This window comes from Eschrichtius robustus, chromosome 5 (genome assembly GCF_028021215.1).
Source record: "Eschrichtius robustus isolate mEscRob2 chromosome 5, mEscRob2.pri, whole genome shotgun sequence".
Lineage (NCBI taxonomy): Eukaryota > Metazoa > Chordata > Mammalia > Artiodactyla > Eschrichtiidae > Eschrichtius > Eschrichtius robustus.
The window spans coordinates 71,481,489-71,496,107 of record NC_090828.1 but is presented as its reverse complement, the minus strand read 5'-3'; positions in this window follow the sequence as shown (position 1 = coordinate 71,496,107).

Below are 14,619 nucleotides of genomic sequence, written 5' to 3'. Positions count from 1 at the left end.
TATAAAGACCTTTTTTATCCTCACCAACAAGAGAAGGCTGACTGCTATGAATTTATGCAAATTCAGTTTTTAACCTGCCAGCCAAAGAATAGGGCATAGAGATTGATCCTTAAGATGCTTTTCAGCTTTTGAATTTGGTGTTCCAGGGGGGATGTTTTTGAGTTTTCTTTTTGGCAGATTTGATGTAGACATAAAGATGAGAAGTTAATCGTTAGCTCTGGGCATTCAAAGAAGGTGAGGATTTTTACCCACCCTGCTTAGAAAGGAGATACTTACTGCCTAAGGATTTAACTCTGGATTAGTAGCGTCTGATTCAATTGAAAATACAATAAATGTCAAATAACCAAATTGGTTGCATCAGGGGTGGGGGGGGGTCACTCATTAGAGAGAGGAGAGTTAGCGTCGCTAATGAGAAATATTTCTAGCAGGGGAAGCAAGAATGTTGGATTCTTGTCTCACTTTTGTTGGTGTCATACTGGGAACCCTGGAGTATAAGACTTTGATTTCCCCCAATTCCTTCACTTCCAGCGTTGACCAAGGAGAAGTACAAATTTGTTTCCCCTCTTACCTCATGGGTGTGTAGGAGGTTTGGGTATCTGGAGAACACTAGCTTGTGCATCTACTGGCACCTCAGGCTGATTACAAGCTTTTGTCCTTTTGTTTCAACTGGTTTAATGGGCATAAGGGGCACTGATAGCAGGGCTGTCTGTCAGGCAAGGTAGTCGCTTGCTTATTCAGTGGAGACAGACTGCCACCTGGGTCTTGACTCTGCTGTGAGATTGCCAAGTGATGACATGGACACCCACTCAAATGTCTGTGAAACGTCTGCCTCTGGAGTGTTTCATCTGATGCATTCCCCATCCTATCCCCTAACACTTGTTTCCTCACTGACCTTTCTCCAATCCCAGGAGTGAGCTTCCTGGCCTTGATCCTGTGCTGGCAGAATCAGCTACCTCCTCTGAATGTTCAAAAGGCCCCTCTTGGCAAGCATTTCTCTTCCAGATGAGTAGCAGGCAGTCAGAGACACATCACTTCTTACTGATCTTAAGGATTCACTTTACTTGGCTTTAGGCCCAGGGTTATCTTGAAGGAATGATATGTTGGCTGACTACCACATTTGCAGAGATAAGTTTAATGGATTTCTCAGTGTTTGGAGGTATATTCTTTACAGTTAAGATTGACTTCATGAAAAAAACCTACCTATTCTCTGCCTTAACTATTCCTTCCTACCTTCTCACAAAGTAGGTTTTTCCTTACCTTGGACTATAAAGCTTTACTTCACCTCATCACCTTACCACACTACTGCATCAACACAGCAACCTTCCAAATTCCTGAACAGATAGTACATATTTATTAATTGTGTTAATTTCCTCATCACTTACTCTCATATTAAGCCTTTGCAATCTGGTTTCCACTCCTACCAAACAACTGAAATAATTTATTCTGTGCTTCTCTACCAGCCCTTTGTCATTTTTCTCAGTTATTACCCCATCAAATCTCTCTAGAGCATTTGGTATTACTGATTATCATCTTGCCTTAAAAATTTGTTCGAGGCTCTGTCTCTGTAAAGGGATTCTTTCCTCCCCCTCTGCAACTCTTCCTTCCCTCCTTTGGTGAGCCCCCTTTCTCCTTCTAGCCATTAACTCAAGGCTTTGTTCATGTCCCTGTGCTCATCCATTTTCAAAATTTATACTTTTATCAAAATGGTAGTGAATCCCTCCAAGGGTCCTTAACCACTCACAAAAAAACTTGTTCCATTCTTTAATCTACCTACTAGTCATTTCCATTTGGATATCCAATCTTGCCTCCCAAGTTCTCCATTCCAGGAAACAGATGGATTGAATTGGGTTTAAATCTTGGATCTAAACTTATTTGCTGTGGGACTCTGGGCAAGTTACTTTATATTGCCTCAACTAGAGAATGGGGCAACGATGGTGAAGTCTACCTCAGTGAATTTAATGAGTAATATATGGAAAGGGCTTAGCACAACACCCTGGCAACATAGTAAATGCTAAAAAAGTTTATTATGATTGTTAGTCATTATCTACGAAACTGTCTTCTCCTTAATCTTTCCATCTAATAATTCACCAAATTGTTTCCCTTCCATCTTAATTATCTATTTTCCATCTTGGCTTCATTTCCTCTATCTATTGAATGAATGTTTTCATAGCTAGAATTTCAGAGACTCTTTGCTGTGTACTGTATCATTTATTAGGCTGTTTCCTGGTTCAAAAAATTTTACCACTATCAACGAATTATATTCAAATTCTTCAACTAGATATCCAAGTCTTAGCATCATCGTTCCTGCTTTGGTGGTCACTTTCATCTCCTGCTACTTAAGATATAGACTTCTGCTCCAGTTAAGACAATCAACTTCCTTGTCCCTGAAAATGCCATGCCCATTTCCACTACCTGAGAATATCTTTTAGATGGCAATACCTGCCTTGGGTGGGGGATAGGTGACATGGGTCTCATGTATTTACCATCTTTGAAAACTTCTTAACAAATACATGTTAAATCAACTGATTTTGAAGGAGGAAGAGAATCATTTGAAAGTTTTGGAAACAGGATACAAACTCCTAGAGGGCATAAAAAGTGTAAAAAACCATAAATACTTGGTTCATATTATCGGTTCTCTGAATTAGACTGGTAGTGGAAGGTATTGTTTAATGGATTGAGCATTACAGTTTGCCAAGCATTGTACAATAAATACGATCAGCCCTGTTTTCCTCTAGTTGTTATCCAACCTTTTTTTTCAGTATCAAGACAAAGGACTGCATAGCATGTTGTGACCTCTAGATCCTCTTTATAGAGAGAAAATTAGTTTTCAGATTATGTGTCGTGGGATCCATTGCCAAATCCACTGAACTAGCATTTGAGTGGTCATTATTAAACAACATGTATTTATTGAGTTCCTAAAATATTCAAGGCACTGTTTGAGCTTGGGAACCTCAAGAAGAATAAAACATGTCCCTTCACTATACATGTTCTGACTTGACAGTATTTTCAGTGCAGTGTATATTTTTCAAATATTAATTTTTATGAAAGAAATACACTTACACTTAAAGTTAGGAATATAAAATACTATTTCAAGACTTCTGATGGAAAATGGCAGTCTGCTCCTCCACTTCTTCCTGAGTTTCATTACCCAGAGGCAACCACATTCAGGTCTTGTGGGTGTTTGTTGAGCTACTTAATTCAACATTTGTAAATAGTGTTACTTGACTTTTTAATTATTGCAAGATGAGAATTTAGCTCTCTTATTATCCCCAACCTCTGTTATTTCTCACCTTCCTCTTTTTAAAATAATTATAATTTTTGGCAAATAAATATTCAAGTTTATATTACTATATTTATATAAACATTGTTCCCCATTCACTAATTGTATTATGATTACAATCTCTTTACGACTTTTTGTTTTTCTTACAATTAATGATTGCCTCACTTTGTCATTTAAAAATCATCTTTGTTTCTATCTCTAGTTTAAAAAACTATAAAATCTTTTCTGCTGTGGTCAGACACATTAAATAATCTGTCAGTTTCAATCCTGACCATACTCCACTCCCAGGAACTCTCTCTTGGAATCCTGAATTTCATGTTCCTATCTGGACTGGCTGTTCTCTTAGTTTCCTGAACAGCTAGCATTATGGAAATCTCTTGATCTTTCTCTTAGGTTGGATCTCATGTTTTCCTCTTTCTTGTTTTACTCTTTTTTTTTTTTTTTTTTAAGGACATCCCTTATTAGCTCCCTGGGAGGAATGATGAGAATCAGTTTTTGAGATGTCTTTTTCTAGTTTCAAGCTTGAGTGATAGCTTGGCTAGGTATAGAACTCTAATTTAGAAATCACTATTCCTCAGAATTTTGAAAGCATTGCTTCATTGTCCTCCATTTTTCAATGTTGCTACTGTTAAGTTCAACAATTTGTTGACATCATTCCTCCATTGTTAACACTTCTTGTCTTTTCTTCAACTTTGTGACTTCTTAACTTTTAAAACATATTTAACTTTAGTTTTAGTGGTGGCTGGAGATAATTGCATGGGTTCAGTTTTCCATCTTTATCTGGGAATCTTTAACTTCATATTAGTTCTGAAATACTGAATTATATCATTATGTAGAGTTTATTCCTGAATAAATCACAGGGAAGTGTCCTTATACGACATGTACTGATTATTTAGTGGCTATCAATCTCACATGTTTCCTATTCCTGCCTTAGGTTTGAAATTAATCACCCCTTTCTCAGTACATCCTATTATTTTTCTCATCACTTTTAGCATATAGTTAATTATGCCATTTATGCTGTTTTAAGAATGTGTCTGTGTCTGATTTTTTAAAACATTTATTGAGACAATTTAAATACCATAAAATTCACCTATTTCAGTGTACAATTCTGTTTTTTGGTATATTCATAAAGTTGTGCAACCATCACTGTAATCTATTCTATCACTCCCAAATAAAACCCTCTATCCATTAGCAGAATTTCCCCATTTTCCATTCCCTCCCATCCCTACAACCACTAATCTAATTTCTATCTGTATATATTTATCTATTCTGGACATTTCATATAAATGGAATTATACAATGTGTGTTTTTTTTGTGATTGGTTTCTTTCACTTAGTATGTTTTCAATGTTTATTCATATTGTAGTAGGTATCAGTACTTCATTTCATTTTATTGCCAAATTCTACTAAATTAAGTTCTCTGAAGACTGGTTTCATCTTTGTATGCCCAACACCTAGCATAGTATCTAGAAGTCATTAACATCTAACATATTTATTAAATAGATATATGGATAATTTTAAGTTCATTTTCAAATCTGCCCTTACAGTCTTTCTTTCAAAATTTTAATCTAATCATGCTCCCCTCCCAAAGTTTTTATTTCAAAAAAGTTTGAGGAAGGTTTGGATAAAAATTAAGGTATTCTAAATATACATAATTCTTAACTTATCTTCACTGTAGGAATGGTATACTAGCCACAAACACCTTTTTTATACTTATAACTTCTTTAGGGTTTTTTGGTCTATAACTCAGGCATTTAATCAAGTCCATAGTCATGACCAGGGCAAGGCTGGAGCAAATAAGAGTTTTCAAGCTTGGTTCTAGAGTCTCTTTACTTTGCTGAAGGGGATTGCCTTGGTCACCAAACTAATATAATAATTTAGTTCTTGTGGAACTCTGTTCTGATTTAGCAGCATAGTGTTTTGTTTGTTTGTCTGTTTGTTTTTCCCCCCTGAGAGCACTAAGTATTTCCTCTTTCAATCTTTTCCATTTCTTTAAACCAAATGGAATTAGGTCAGGGCTGGGGCACTGGCATTCCTTCTAGTGTTCTGTCAAGAATAAGGTCAAATTTTGTGGGTTCCTTTCTTTTTATCTCTCTGTCTAGTCGACATTTGAGAACCAGAGGATTTTCTAGGACTTCTAAAATGTCCTGTCCTGGTTCCCCCAAAACCCTGCACCCTCAGAAGAAAACACATATACCAATGGTTTAGAAAACCTTAATATCTAAGGATAATTTAAGGAGACTTCAGTCTGAAGAAAGAGGAATAGAATAAATGACTTCCTCAGACTTGCCTTTCTGTGATTCTAAAGTATTTCAAGTCCTAACATAATGATACTAAAATATGTGGAAGATAGTGGTAGGATAAGTATGAATTGAGCGGATATTAAAAATTAAACTCATATCTATTTGTGGGCTATAGTTTCCATCTATGTCTATGATTTCAAAAACAAGTATTTAATTTTTAAAACGAATTTAATGGCCTTGAATTGTTTTTGAACAGCTGGAAATCCTTTAGAGTAACATCAAAGGTGATTACTCCTTCATGGCAAGAGATCAGGGGGTTTGTGTCTCTTGGATTGAGGTTAGCTCAAACATTTTTTTTTTGCTGAACACACACACACACACACACACACACACACGCAGAGTATTCTTTTTTAAATAAATCTTTTATTCTGAATTCAAGGGCTCTGAAAAAGCTTTAAATGCCCCCTGTAGGGGAGCGCAAACCCAACAATGCAAACATCTGACTTTATCCTATGTTTCTTCCTCAAAAAGATGAGAAGGACTCAGGGGAAGGTTTGCCTATTTTTATCCATGAAACAAGGTCACTAAATATGTTATGTCAGTTAAATCAAATTCCTTTCTTTTAAAAACGTTTCTGTGTAATATGTTGGGTCTTCTTTTTGCTACAATTTAAGAGTGACATGGGTTCTGTAACTATTATTTTCCTCGTTGGTTATAAGCATCTGAATATTTGGTTGACATTTCTGAAATAAATATAGCTACTGGAGCACTAGCATTCTGATTTAAAAATCTGACTACATTAGAAGAAAATTAACCTTTTCAAAAAGTCACTGTTCTAAGGAATGGTTTTAATCAAATGAGCTTTAAATGTTGTACCTGCAGTTAGAATTTTTAGAGGGATTGCAACTCCCCAGTGATCTATGTTTGGTATGAGAAAAAAAAAAAATCAAATAAACTATGGGAAAAGTAACTATGAAAATTATAAGAAGATCTCAATGAAGCTAAGTTTCTTTGACTGAAATGGTTTTTAAAGTAACATCAGGTTCAGAAATCAAAGTAGAAAGTGACTTTATTATAAGTAGCTTTGATATCTTCACAGGAAAATATCAGGTTTCTGATATTGTATGTTTTGATATTGTATGAAATTGTATGTTTTCTGTTGGATTCGTCCATGATACACTTGTTTATCTATTTATTTCATATTTGACAGACACTTTCACTGTGGTAAACAGAAAAACTGAGGGTGGGGCTAGGGAGCTGTTGTAGAGAAGCACCAGATCTATTATACATAGCAGGTTGTTAAAATATTAAGTACTTTATATACATATTAAACATTTGAATGAAAATTATAGTGCACATGAGTTTCAGTCTACAAACTTAAGTACGCCAGACATATTTTTCCGCTTCTTTTAACTTTCTTTCAATTGGCTTACTTGGATATCGAAGTCCGGATCCCACCAGTTAGTGGTAAATTTCACCTCGAGAATTCTTGGGGTTCCTGCTCACTCTGGGGTTCAGTTGAGGTGTTGGGGCCTGTTATGGATTAAACTGTTTCTCCCCAAAAGATATGTTGAAGTCCTAACCTGCGGTACCTCAGAATGTGACCTTACTTGGAAATAGGGTCATTGTAGATATAATTAGTTAAGATGAGGTTATATTGGAGTCAGATGGGCCATTAATCCAATATGACTGGTGTCCTTTTGAGAAGAGGACAAAGACACACAGGGAGAGGACAGCCATGTGACGATGGAGGCAGAGATTGGAATGATGCAGTTTACAAACCAAGGAACACCAAGGATTGCCAGTGCCACCGGAAGTAAGAAGAAGCAGGGAATGATTCTCTCCTACAGGTTTCAGAGGGAGCATGACCCCACCAACACCTTGATTTTGGACTTCTGGCCTCCAGGGCTGTAAGACAATAAATGTCTGTTCCAAGTCACCTGGTATGTAGTACTTTGTTAGGAATTGATACAGGGCTTTATACCAGGCAAGGTGTTAATGTGGATGGCAGGGCATCTGGTTTCTGGTCCTCTGGACACATAGATAAATGCTGAGCAGGCCACTGTCCCTGTTGACTCCCAAGGCCTGGTAGTCCCTGTGGTTTGTATACCATGCTTGGGATTCAGGTACTATTCAGGAGGCAGGGACCTCTGATCTCTTTACCTGGTATATCAAGTGGCTACCATTGCAGCTCTGACTCACTCTAGGGGCACTGCCCAGAGGAGTAAGACTTCCTCACTTCCTCTTCTAGCCCTGGGAGATTTTTGATATTTTGGAAGGTAGCTCCCTTCTCCTGCCTGCTCTTCTAGACTACTCTGTTTCTTCTTTCAAAATTGTGTCCCCTTTACCTTTTCCTCCAGTCTTATAAATTGCCCTAAGGGATTAAGCTTTGGGAAGACATCAGAGATGGAGTCTTTCTCTGTGTCCACCCCCCCAAACCCCTATCCCTCCTTTGGCAATGAAACCACAAACAATGGAAGAGAGCCTGATGCAGGTAGATTGGGGAAGGAAAAAGTGGAAAATATAAATAGGAAAGGTTTATAAAATACTCTATCAAACTATTATCCAGCCACAAAATTATTAACTAGGCTACATTAAATTATCCAGTGGATTTTTGTACAACTTGCCCAGTCTCCTTATGTTCTGACAGTAAATTAAATTTAGCAGACTGAGCCTGAAAAAAGAGATCAAGAGAGTAGTGTTTACTGCAATGTTTCAGTGATGGGAACCATTAATGGGTCTTTCCAAGATTCAATTTTAGGAAATTTTTGCATGAATAATTGACTGACTCGACCATATACATTACTGGTCACCAGATGACAGGTATATTGATTTTTAAGACAGGCAAAGTAACCAGACACAACAAATTACGAGCCAGCTATCTTGGCTTTCTTAAGTCAGTGATTCCAAACCTGGCTCAGACACAGTGAGACTCATTTTAAAAATACACGCCCAGTCTTCAGTACTGGACATTGCCATCTGGAATAAGGTCAGGGAATCGGTGGTTTTTAAAAATCCCTGGGTGAGTTTCCCTGGTGGCGCAGTGGTTGGGGGTCCGCCTGCCAGTGCAGGGGAGCCCTGGTCAGGGAGGATCCCACATGCCACGGAGCAGCTGGGCCCGTGCACCACAACTACTGAGCCTGCGCTCTAGAGCCCGTGTGCCACAACTACTGAGCCTGAGCTCCACAACTACTGAGGCCCGCAAGCCCTAGAACCCGTGCTCCACAACAAAGAGTAACCCCTGCTCACCGCAGCTAGAGAAAGTCTGCGTGCAGCAACAAAGACCCAACGCAGCCAAAAATAAAATAAATAAAATAAATAAATTTAAAAAAAAAGATTAGAGCTGCTTATAAAAATAAAAAAATAAAAATCCCTGAGTGATTTTGGCCAATTTGGGGGAAGCACCAACCTAAAAGATGAAGTTAATAATCTGAGCAAGGATTATTAAATATATGTGTAGCCTAACTAAATAAACTTGTGTATATTTAGTGGTTTGGGATACTGTCTTCTATTACCTATATAACCTTTGCCCTGGCAGAATTAGCTCCATAGGTTATAATACCCATCTTTATTTTGAAGTTTACAATTAGTATTAAAAGGAATTCATTAGCTTCCTGTACATAAATCTTTATCACTGTTCCATCAGGCTGGTAGGAAGACTTCTTGCCATTTGATAAAAGGAAAAACTGAGCTAATTTCTAAGTGACACCAAAAGTTAGTCAATTACCAAGACATTCCCAAATATCCTTTAGCAGAATAAATTTAAATGTGTCCTCCCATATTACCCCAGGGCTTTGAATGCCTATTTTGACCTCAGTTGACACTATCTAGTCCTCTAAATTTAACACTATTATTATTTCTGAAGCTAATCTTCAAAGTATTCTAAATTAATTATGCTGTTTGACTGCTAATAAAAATGACTCATTTTCAATGAAAAGTCATCTTTAAAATACCACTACTTTTGTAATAACCTATTAGGGAAAAGAATCTGAAAAAGAATATATATATACATAGTGTATATATAACCGAATCAGTTTGCTGTACATCTGAAAGTAATACAACATGTAAATCAACTATATTTCAATAAAAAATAAAATAAAAAAATAAAATAAAATACCGCTATAATACAAGAATCTCACTTGCTTCAGCAAGTATTGTGGATGTGCATGTGAATGTGTGTGTGTGTGTGTGTGTGTGTGTGTAGCAAGTTGTGCCTATCACACCCCTTTTCCCATTCTTGGCTAAGATGTATGCCAATTAGGAACAGTAACCCACCGATACAATGATGAAACTAGACAAGATAAGGTGAATTGCTTAACTACATGTGTCTGGTAAATTTAGAAAAAACCGTTGATCTGGTAGATTTAGGAAGACATAAAGTCTATCCAGGTGCTAAAATTCACTGGAAAATTCAGATAAAAATACACCTATGGAGAAGCACCTAACAAAAAGACACTGTCTAGTTAATTGTAGAGCAAGAAAGAATCTTTGTTTGTTGGGGGACTTGATACAGAGCCCAGCCCAGAAAGCCAAAGCGCTGGTGGAAAAGGCTTCCAGGAAAGCAAGGAAAGCAAAGAAAGGAATGCTAACCAACCTAACCTACTGGGGCTTATCACTTCTCCAGAGTTGCGGTATTTAGAATTGTTTGTGTAAGAAGTAATAAAAACCTGGCAGGCTGGTACCTGTTAAGCTGCTGACATATGTTATCCATGCAGCTTGTGGATTGGCTCTGCATTCCTTCATGTGGGAGCCAGAGTAGCTACACAGCCCTCATGTCAGCGAAACAAAGCAAAGCTTGACAAAAAACTCAACTCTGACCTCAGTGCCACCTCTTTTTCTCTCAATTCCTGCTCAAGAGTGACGCAACTCGCGTTTGGAGGTGCATGCTGCCTTTGGGAAGACATCAGCTTGATGCTTTGAATTGCTTTGCTCTTTTTTTCTCATGTGGCTGTTTTTCTACATAAAATTTCTGGCTAAGGAGCTTCTTTGCCTTGGTTTCCTTTCCTAGACTGATCTAAATCTATGTCCTTTGTTCTTCACTGGGTTTTGGGACTCAGCATCTGGTTACTTTGATGTGATTCGGGAGTAAACAGAGAACATTTGAGGAATGCAAAATGCACCCCCCCCCCAGAAGGAATTCTGAGCAGGTTGCTTAAGATGAATATTTGCCACAGATTCTGCTCTTCTCCATGCAAATACTTTAGGGAGTATGGGATTCCAGCTTGGTTTGGAGTGTGTTTAAATGTTTCCACTCAGTTTATTAGGTTTTTAATAGAAGGTTTACTCTAAAATAATCTGCTGAACAAAATGAAAACAGGGACAACCTGCTCAGTAAAAAAATTAATATATTTTCAGAAATCAGTGCCACTCATTATGGCTTTTACTTTACAGTTTGTGAATAGGGGGCTGGTGGAAAGTTGAAGGCAGGTTGACAGCGTTGTGTAGGTGGAACGCCTACAACCCTAGGGTATACCATTTATGCAGTTGTCTCTGAGTAATGACAAAGGGATTCACCTTGCTCCTTGGGAAGTTTCATCTCACAGGAGGAGTTTTCCAGAAGCAGATTCATACATGAGGGAAAAAATCCTCTGAAAATCAGAGAAGCTGGTCACCATTAAAATACCGTGTTGGGAAGTTATTTTCTCATATCCGAGCTCAAAGTTTCAGATGATCCTCAACTTGAACACATTTCACTTCTTATTAAATGGTACCGCCATGTGTTGCTCGTGCCAGCACCTTGGCACTTCTCTTGGGCAACTCTGTTTCTTTTGCCTTTGTAGCCAACGCATTACCAAATGTGGTTGCGTCAGCCCCTGAATAATACTGTAAGTCTGTCAAATCTTATCTCCACTGCTGCCATCTTCTGTCCAGACAGAACCCCTAACCGGCCCTCCTGCTTTCACACACCCCTTCCAATCAATTCTGTACAGAGCAGCCAACATGATCTTTTACACATGTGAATTTTTATTTTCATCAGAATTGTTCATGTGCATAGTTTAAGAAGTCATAATTCTACAATTCTTACAATAACTGCCCAGAAATAACAGAGCTGTCTGCTCCCTACCCTGCATTCTCAGTCCCAGCAGTAACTATTTTCAACCCCTTTAGTTGGCCTCTCTCATTTCTCTATATTTCCTCTATATTTCTAAACTGCAAGTTTATACTACTTTTACTTCATTTTTCTGTTTTAAACATTATTTTCTGACTTTCCGTTTACTATTGAAGATGAGAATTTAAGCCGTCTTAAATTCTTCTCTGCCCCACCCCATCTTCCGAATAGAATGATATCATAATTTCAAGTTAGATCAAAATTCAGTGTTTATATTGCTCTGAATGTGATTTTTAGTCACAGCTGAGTCATGTGGCCTACTATTATTATATTTCCTTTCCAGTTTGACTCGTTTATCTTGTTAATAATTGTTTGGGTTTTGTTGGCTCAGTTGTCTGTATACATATCACTAATCCATCCCTCATTCTCTGCAAAAAGCGGAGACCCCAGTACTAATACATGCTTATGTTCCAGTATGGTCTGGTGAGTTTCAAGGCCTGCTACATAGCTGCCAGGGGTTTTATTCTGCCCTCATCCTGAAGAATTCTATTGCTTCTCCTTTTGTATTAGATCCTCTGTTTCCTAAGACACTAAAATGACTAAATGATTTTGTTCTATCTTCATACTTGATTGAGAGAATTAATACTAGGTTGGAAATTATTTTTGCTCAAAATTTCAAGTAATTACTCTGTTGTTTTCTAGCTTCCAGAATTAACCTTGAGTAATCCAATGGTATTCTGGTTCTGGATACTTTGTACATGACACTCCCCTCTTTTATTCCACTGGTCCCCTTTAGGACCAGTGTGCCTTGGTGTGGGTTTCTTCTTCCTCCCTGCATAGGTTTTACTCCCTGTGTGTCCCTCTTTTTTTGCTATTTCTTTATTTTGGTTTTTGACTCTCCCAATAGAGACTTTCCTCAACCATCGAGCAATCTCTGGCTTTCCATTCATATTTCAACAAGCTGCTGGAAGCTTTGTGGGGAGGATTTGCATACTGGGGAACTTTACTCCAGAGCAGGGTTGGCAACCTGAGGCCCATGCGTCAAATATGACCCACTGCTTGTTTTTGTATGGTGCTAAGGCTGGTTTTTACAAAGTATTAAATGTTGGAGAAAGTCATGAGGATAATGATATTTTGTGACATATGAAACTTCTTCATATTTTACTTCAATGAACTTACTGTAGAGAACAGTGAATCCTCATAGCTAGAATTCCTGTATGGAAGAAAATGATCTCACATTTCGTGCCAAGGGATTGGGGTGGTATTCTTCATTTAGAATACTCCTGACCTTTTCATAGTCTGGATGCCAACCACTAGAGAGTCCTAGTACCAATACAAACAGAGACAATTCAGGAACCATCCCTCAAGCCTGCTTCCACCTGAATGGTTGGAGAAGACGGTGCTGATAGGGCTGCTCTGTAAAGAATTATACTATGCCCAGAGTGGAAACGTGCTGTACCAAGATTTGCAAGTCCCAGATGGGTGCTGAGGGATATTCTGCACCATAGGGGAAGGACAGGAGGCAGAAACACAGCAGAGACTCATGGGAACACATGCATGCTCAGCATCTGAGGTTACTTTTAATGTCAAGGTAAGTGGAACCTCTCAAAGATGTTGATCGGTTCACATCACTGTACTACTCAAACATTCCCATGGTTTCCCACCACATTTAGCACCAACTCCAAGTTTTTAACCTAGAAGACCCTGCATGCTCTGGCCTCTCCTCTCTCTCGACCTCCTCTTCTGCCCTTTTACCCTTTGCTCAGTGTGCCCCACCCGCACTGGTTTCCTCACTGCTCCTTGATCACGCTGAGCTAGTTTCCTTCTCACAGTCTTTGCATTTGCTCTTCCCCCTACCTGGAACACTGTTTCTCCAGATCTTCAGATGCCCTAAGCTCTTCCTTCATTCAGGTGTCTGCACAAATATCACCTCAGGGAGGTCTTTCCTAACCATCCTTTCTGAAATTGTCCCCACACATCGCCTGTCACTCCAAATCCTCCTTTCAGTGAGTTTTGTCTGTTTCATCTCAGACACATTTCCCACCTTCATCTGGTCTTTATGGACTGTAGAGATTGATCCTTGCAAATTACATCTCCCAGCCTCCCGTGCCAATTGACTTCCAGTTAAGTTTGGTCAAGACAGACATTAGTCTTTGGGGGAGGGGGTTGGGGGAGAAGGAAGGAAGGGAGAGAAAAACCCAGGAAATTTCTCCCCTTTTCTCTTTGGGGGTGGCATCACCAGAAATGACTGCTTCTCTTCCACAGTTCCAGGATTTCATGGTTCTTTGACCCCTGGGCTTCTATAACACCACTTCTTCCTTTTATTCTGTAACCTGAGGGGAAATTGCAAATCACTGAATTGCCTCATTGTCACCTGTTTGTTCTTTAAGCATTTCTATGTCGTAACTAATTCCTGAGATTAAATTCTGGACTATTGTTTATTGGGCTACCACTCTCCTGCCCAGATCCTGATTGATATATCCAGTTTTATATTCCATGGCATTTATCACTCCCTGTTATCATATTATTTTCGATTTACTTGTTTACTTTTTTTCTCCCTTTTTAGAATGTAACTTCCATGAGGCCCACATGCTTGAGGATCTTGGAGCAGGCATTTGAACCCGCTGAGAAAGAAATAGAGGGCCATGTATTTCTACTTCCTGATCATTTATAGGCGAGCTGGACAGAAGGACCAGCTGTGTGTTTCTCCTGGAGAGCGGTAGGTAAGGAAGCAGGCACATTCAGAAACATGGAAGGTCTAGTGCTACAAGGAAAGCTCTAAATGCTCTAAAAAGTTCTCTATAGTATTTCTAGCTTCAGAGAAAGATGTCCAAGTTCTGGCTCCAGGAGCCCATTGAGAGGAATGGGAAATGGCGCTATGGAAAGGGCAGAATGGAGCAGGTAGGAACTCATGTATTAAACCAATAACAGCTAATGTTGGACACTGTTTTGTGTCCTGTCCTAAGGTTTTGCATTCTTAACTCTAATATGAATAAATGTGAATAACAATGTATAAACGGTATAAAAGTACATATTTGAAAATACCCA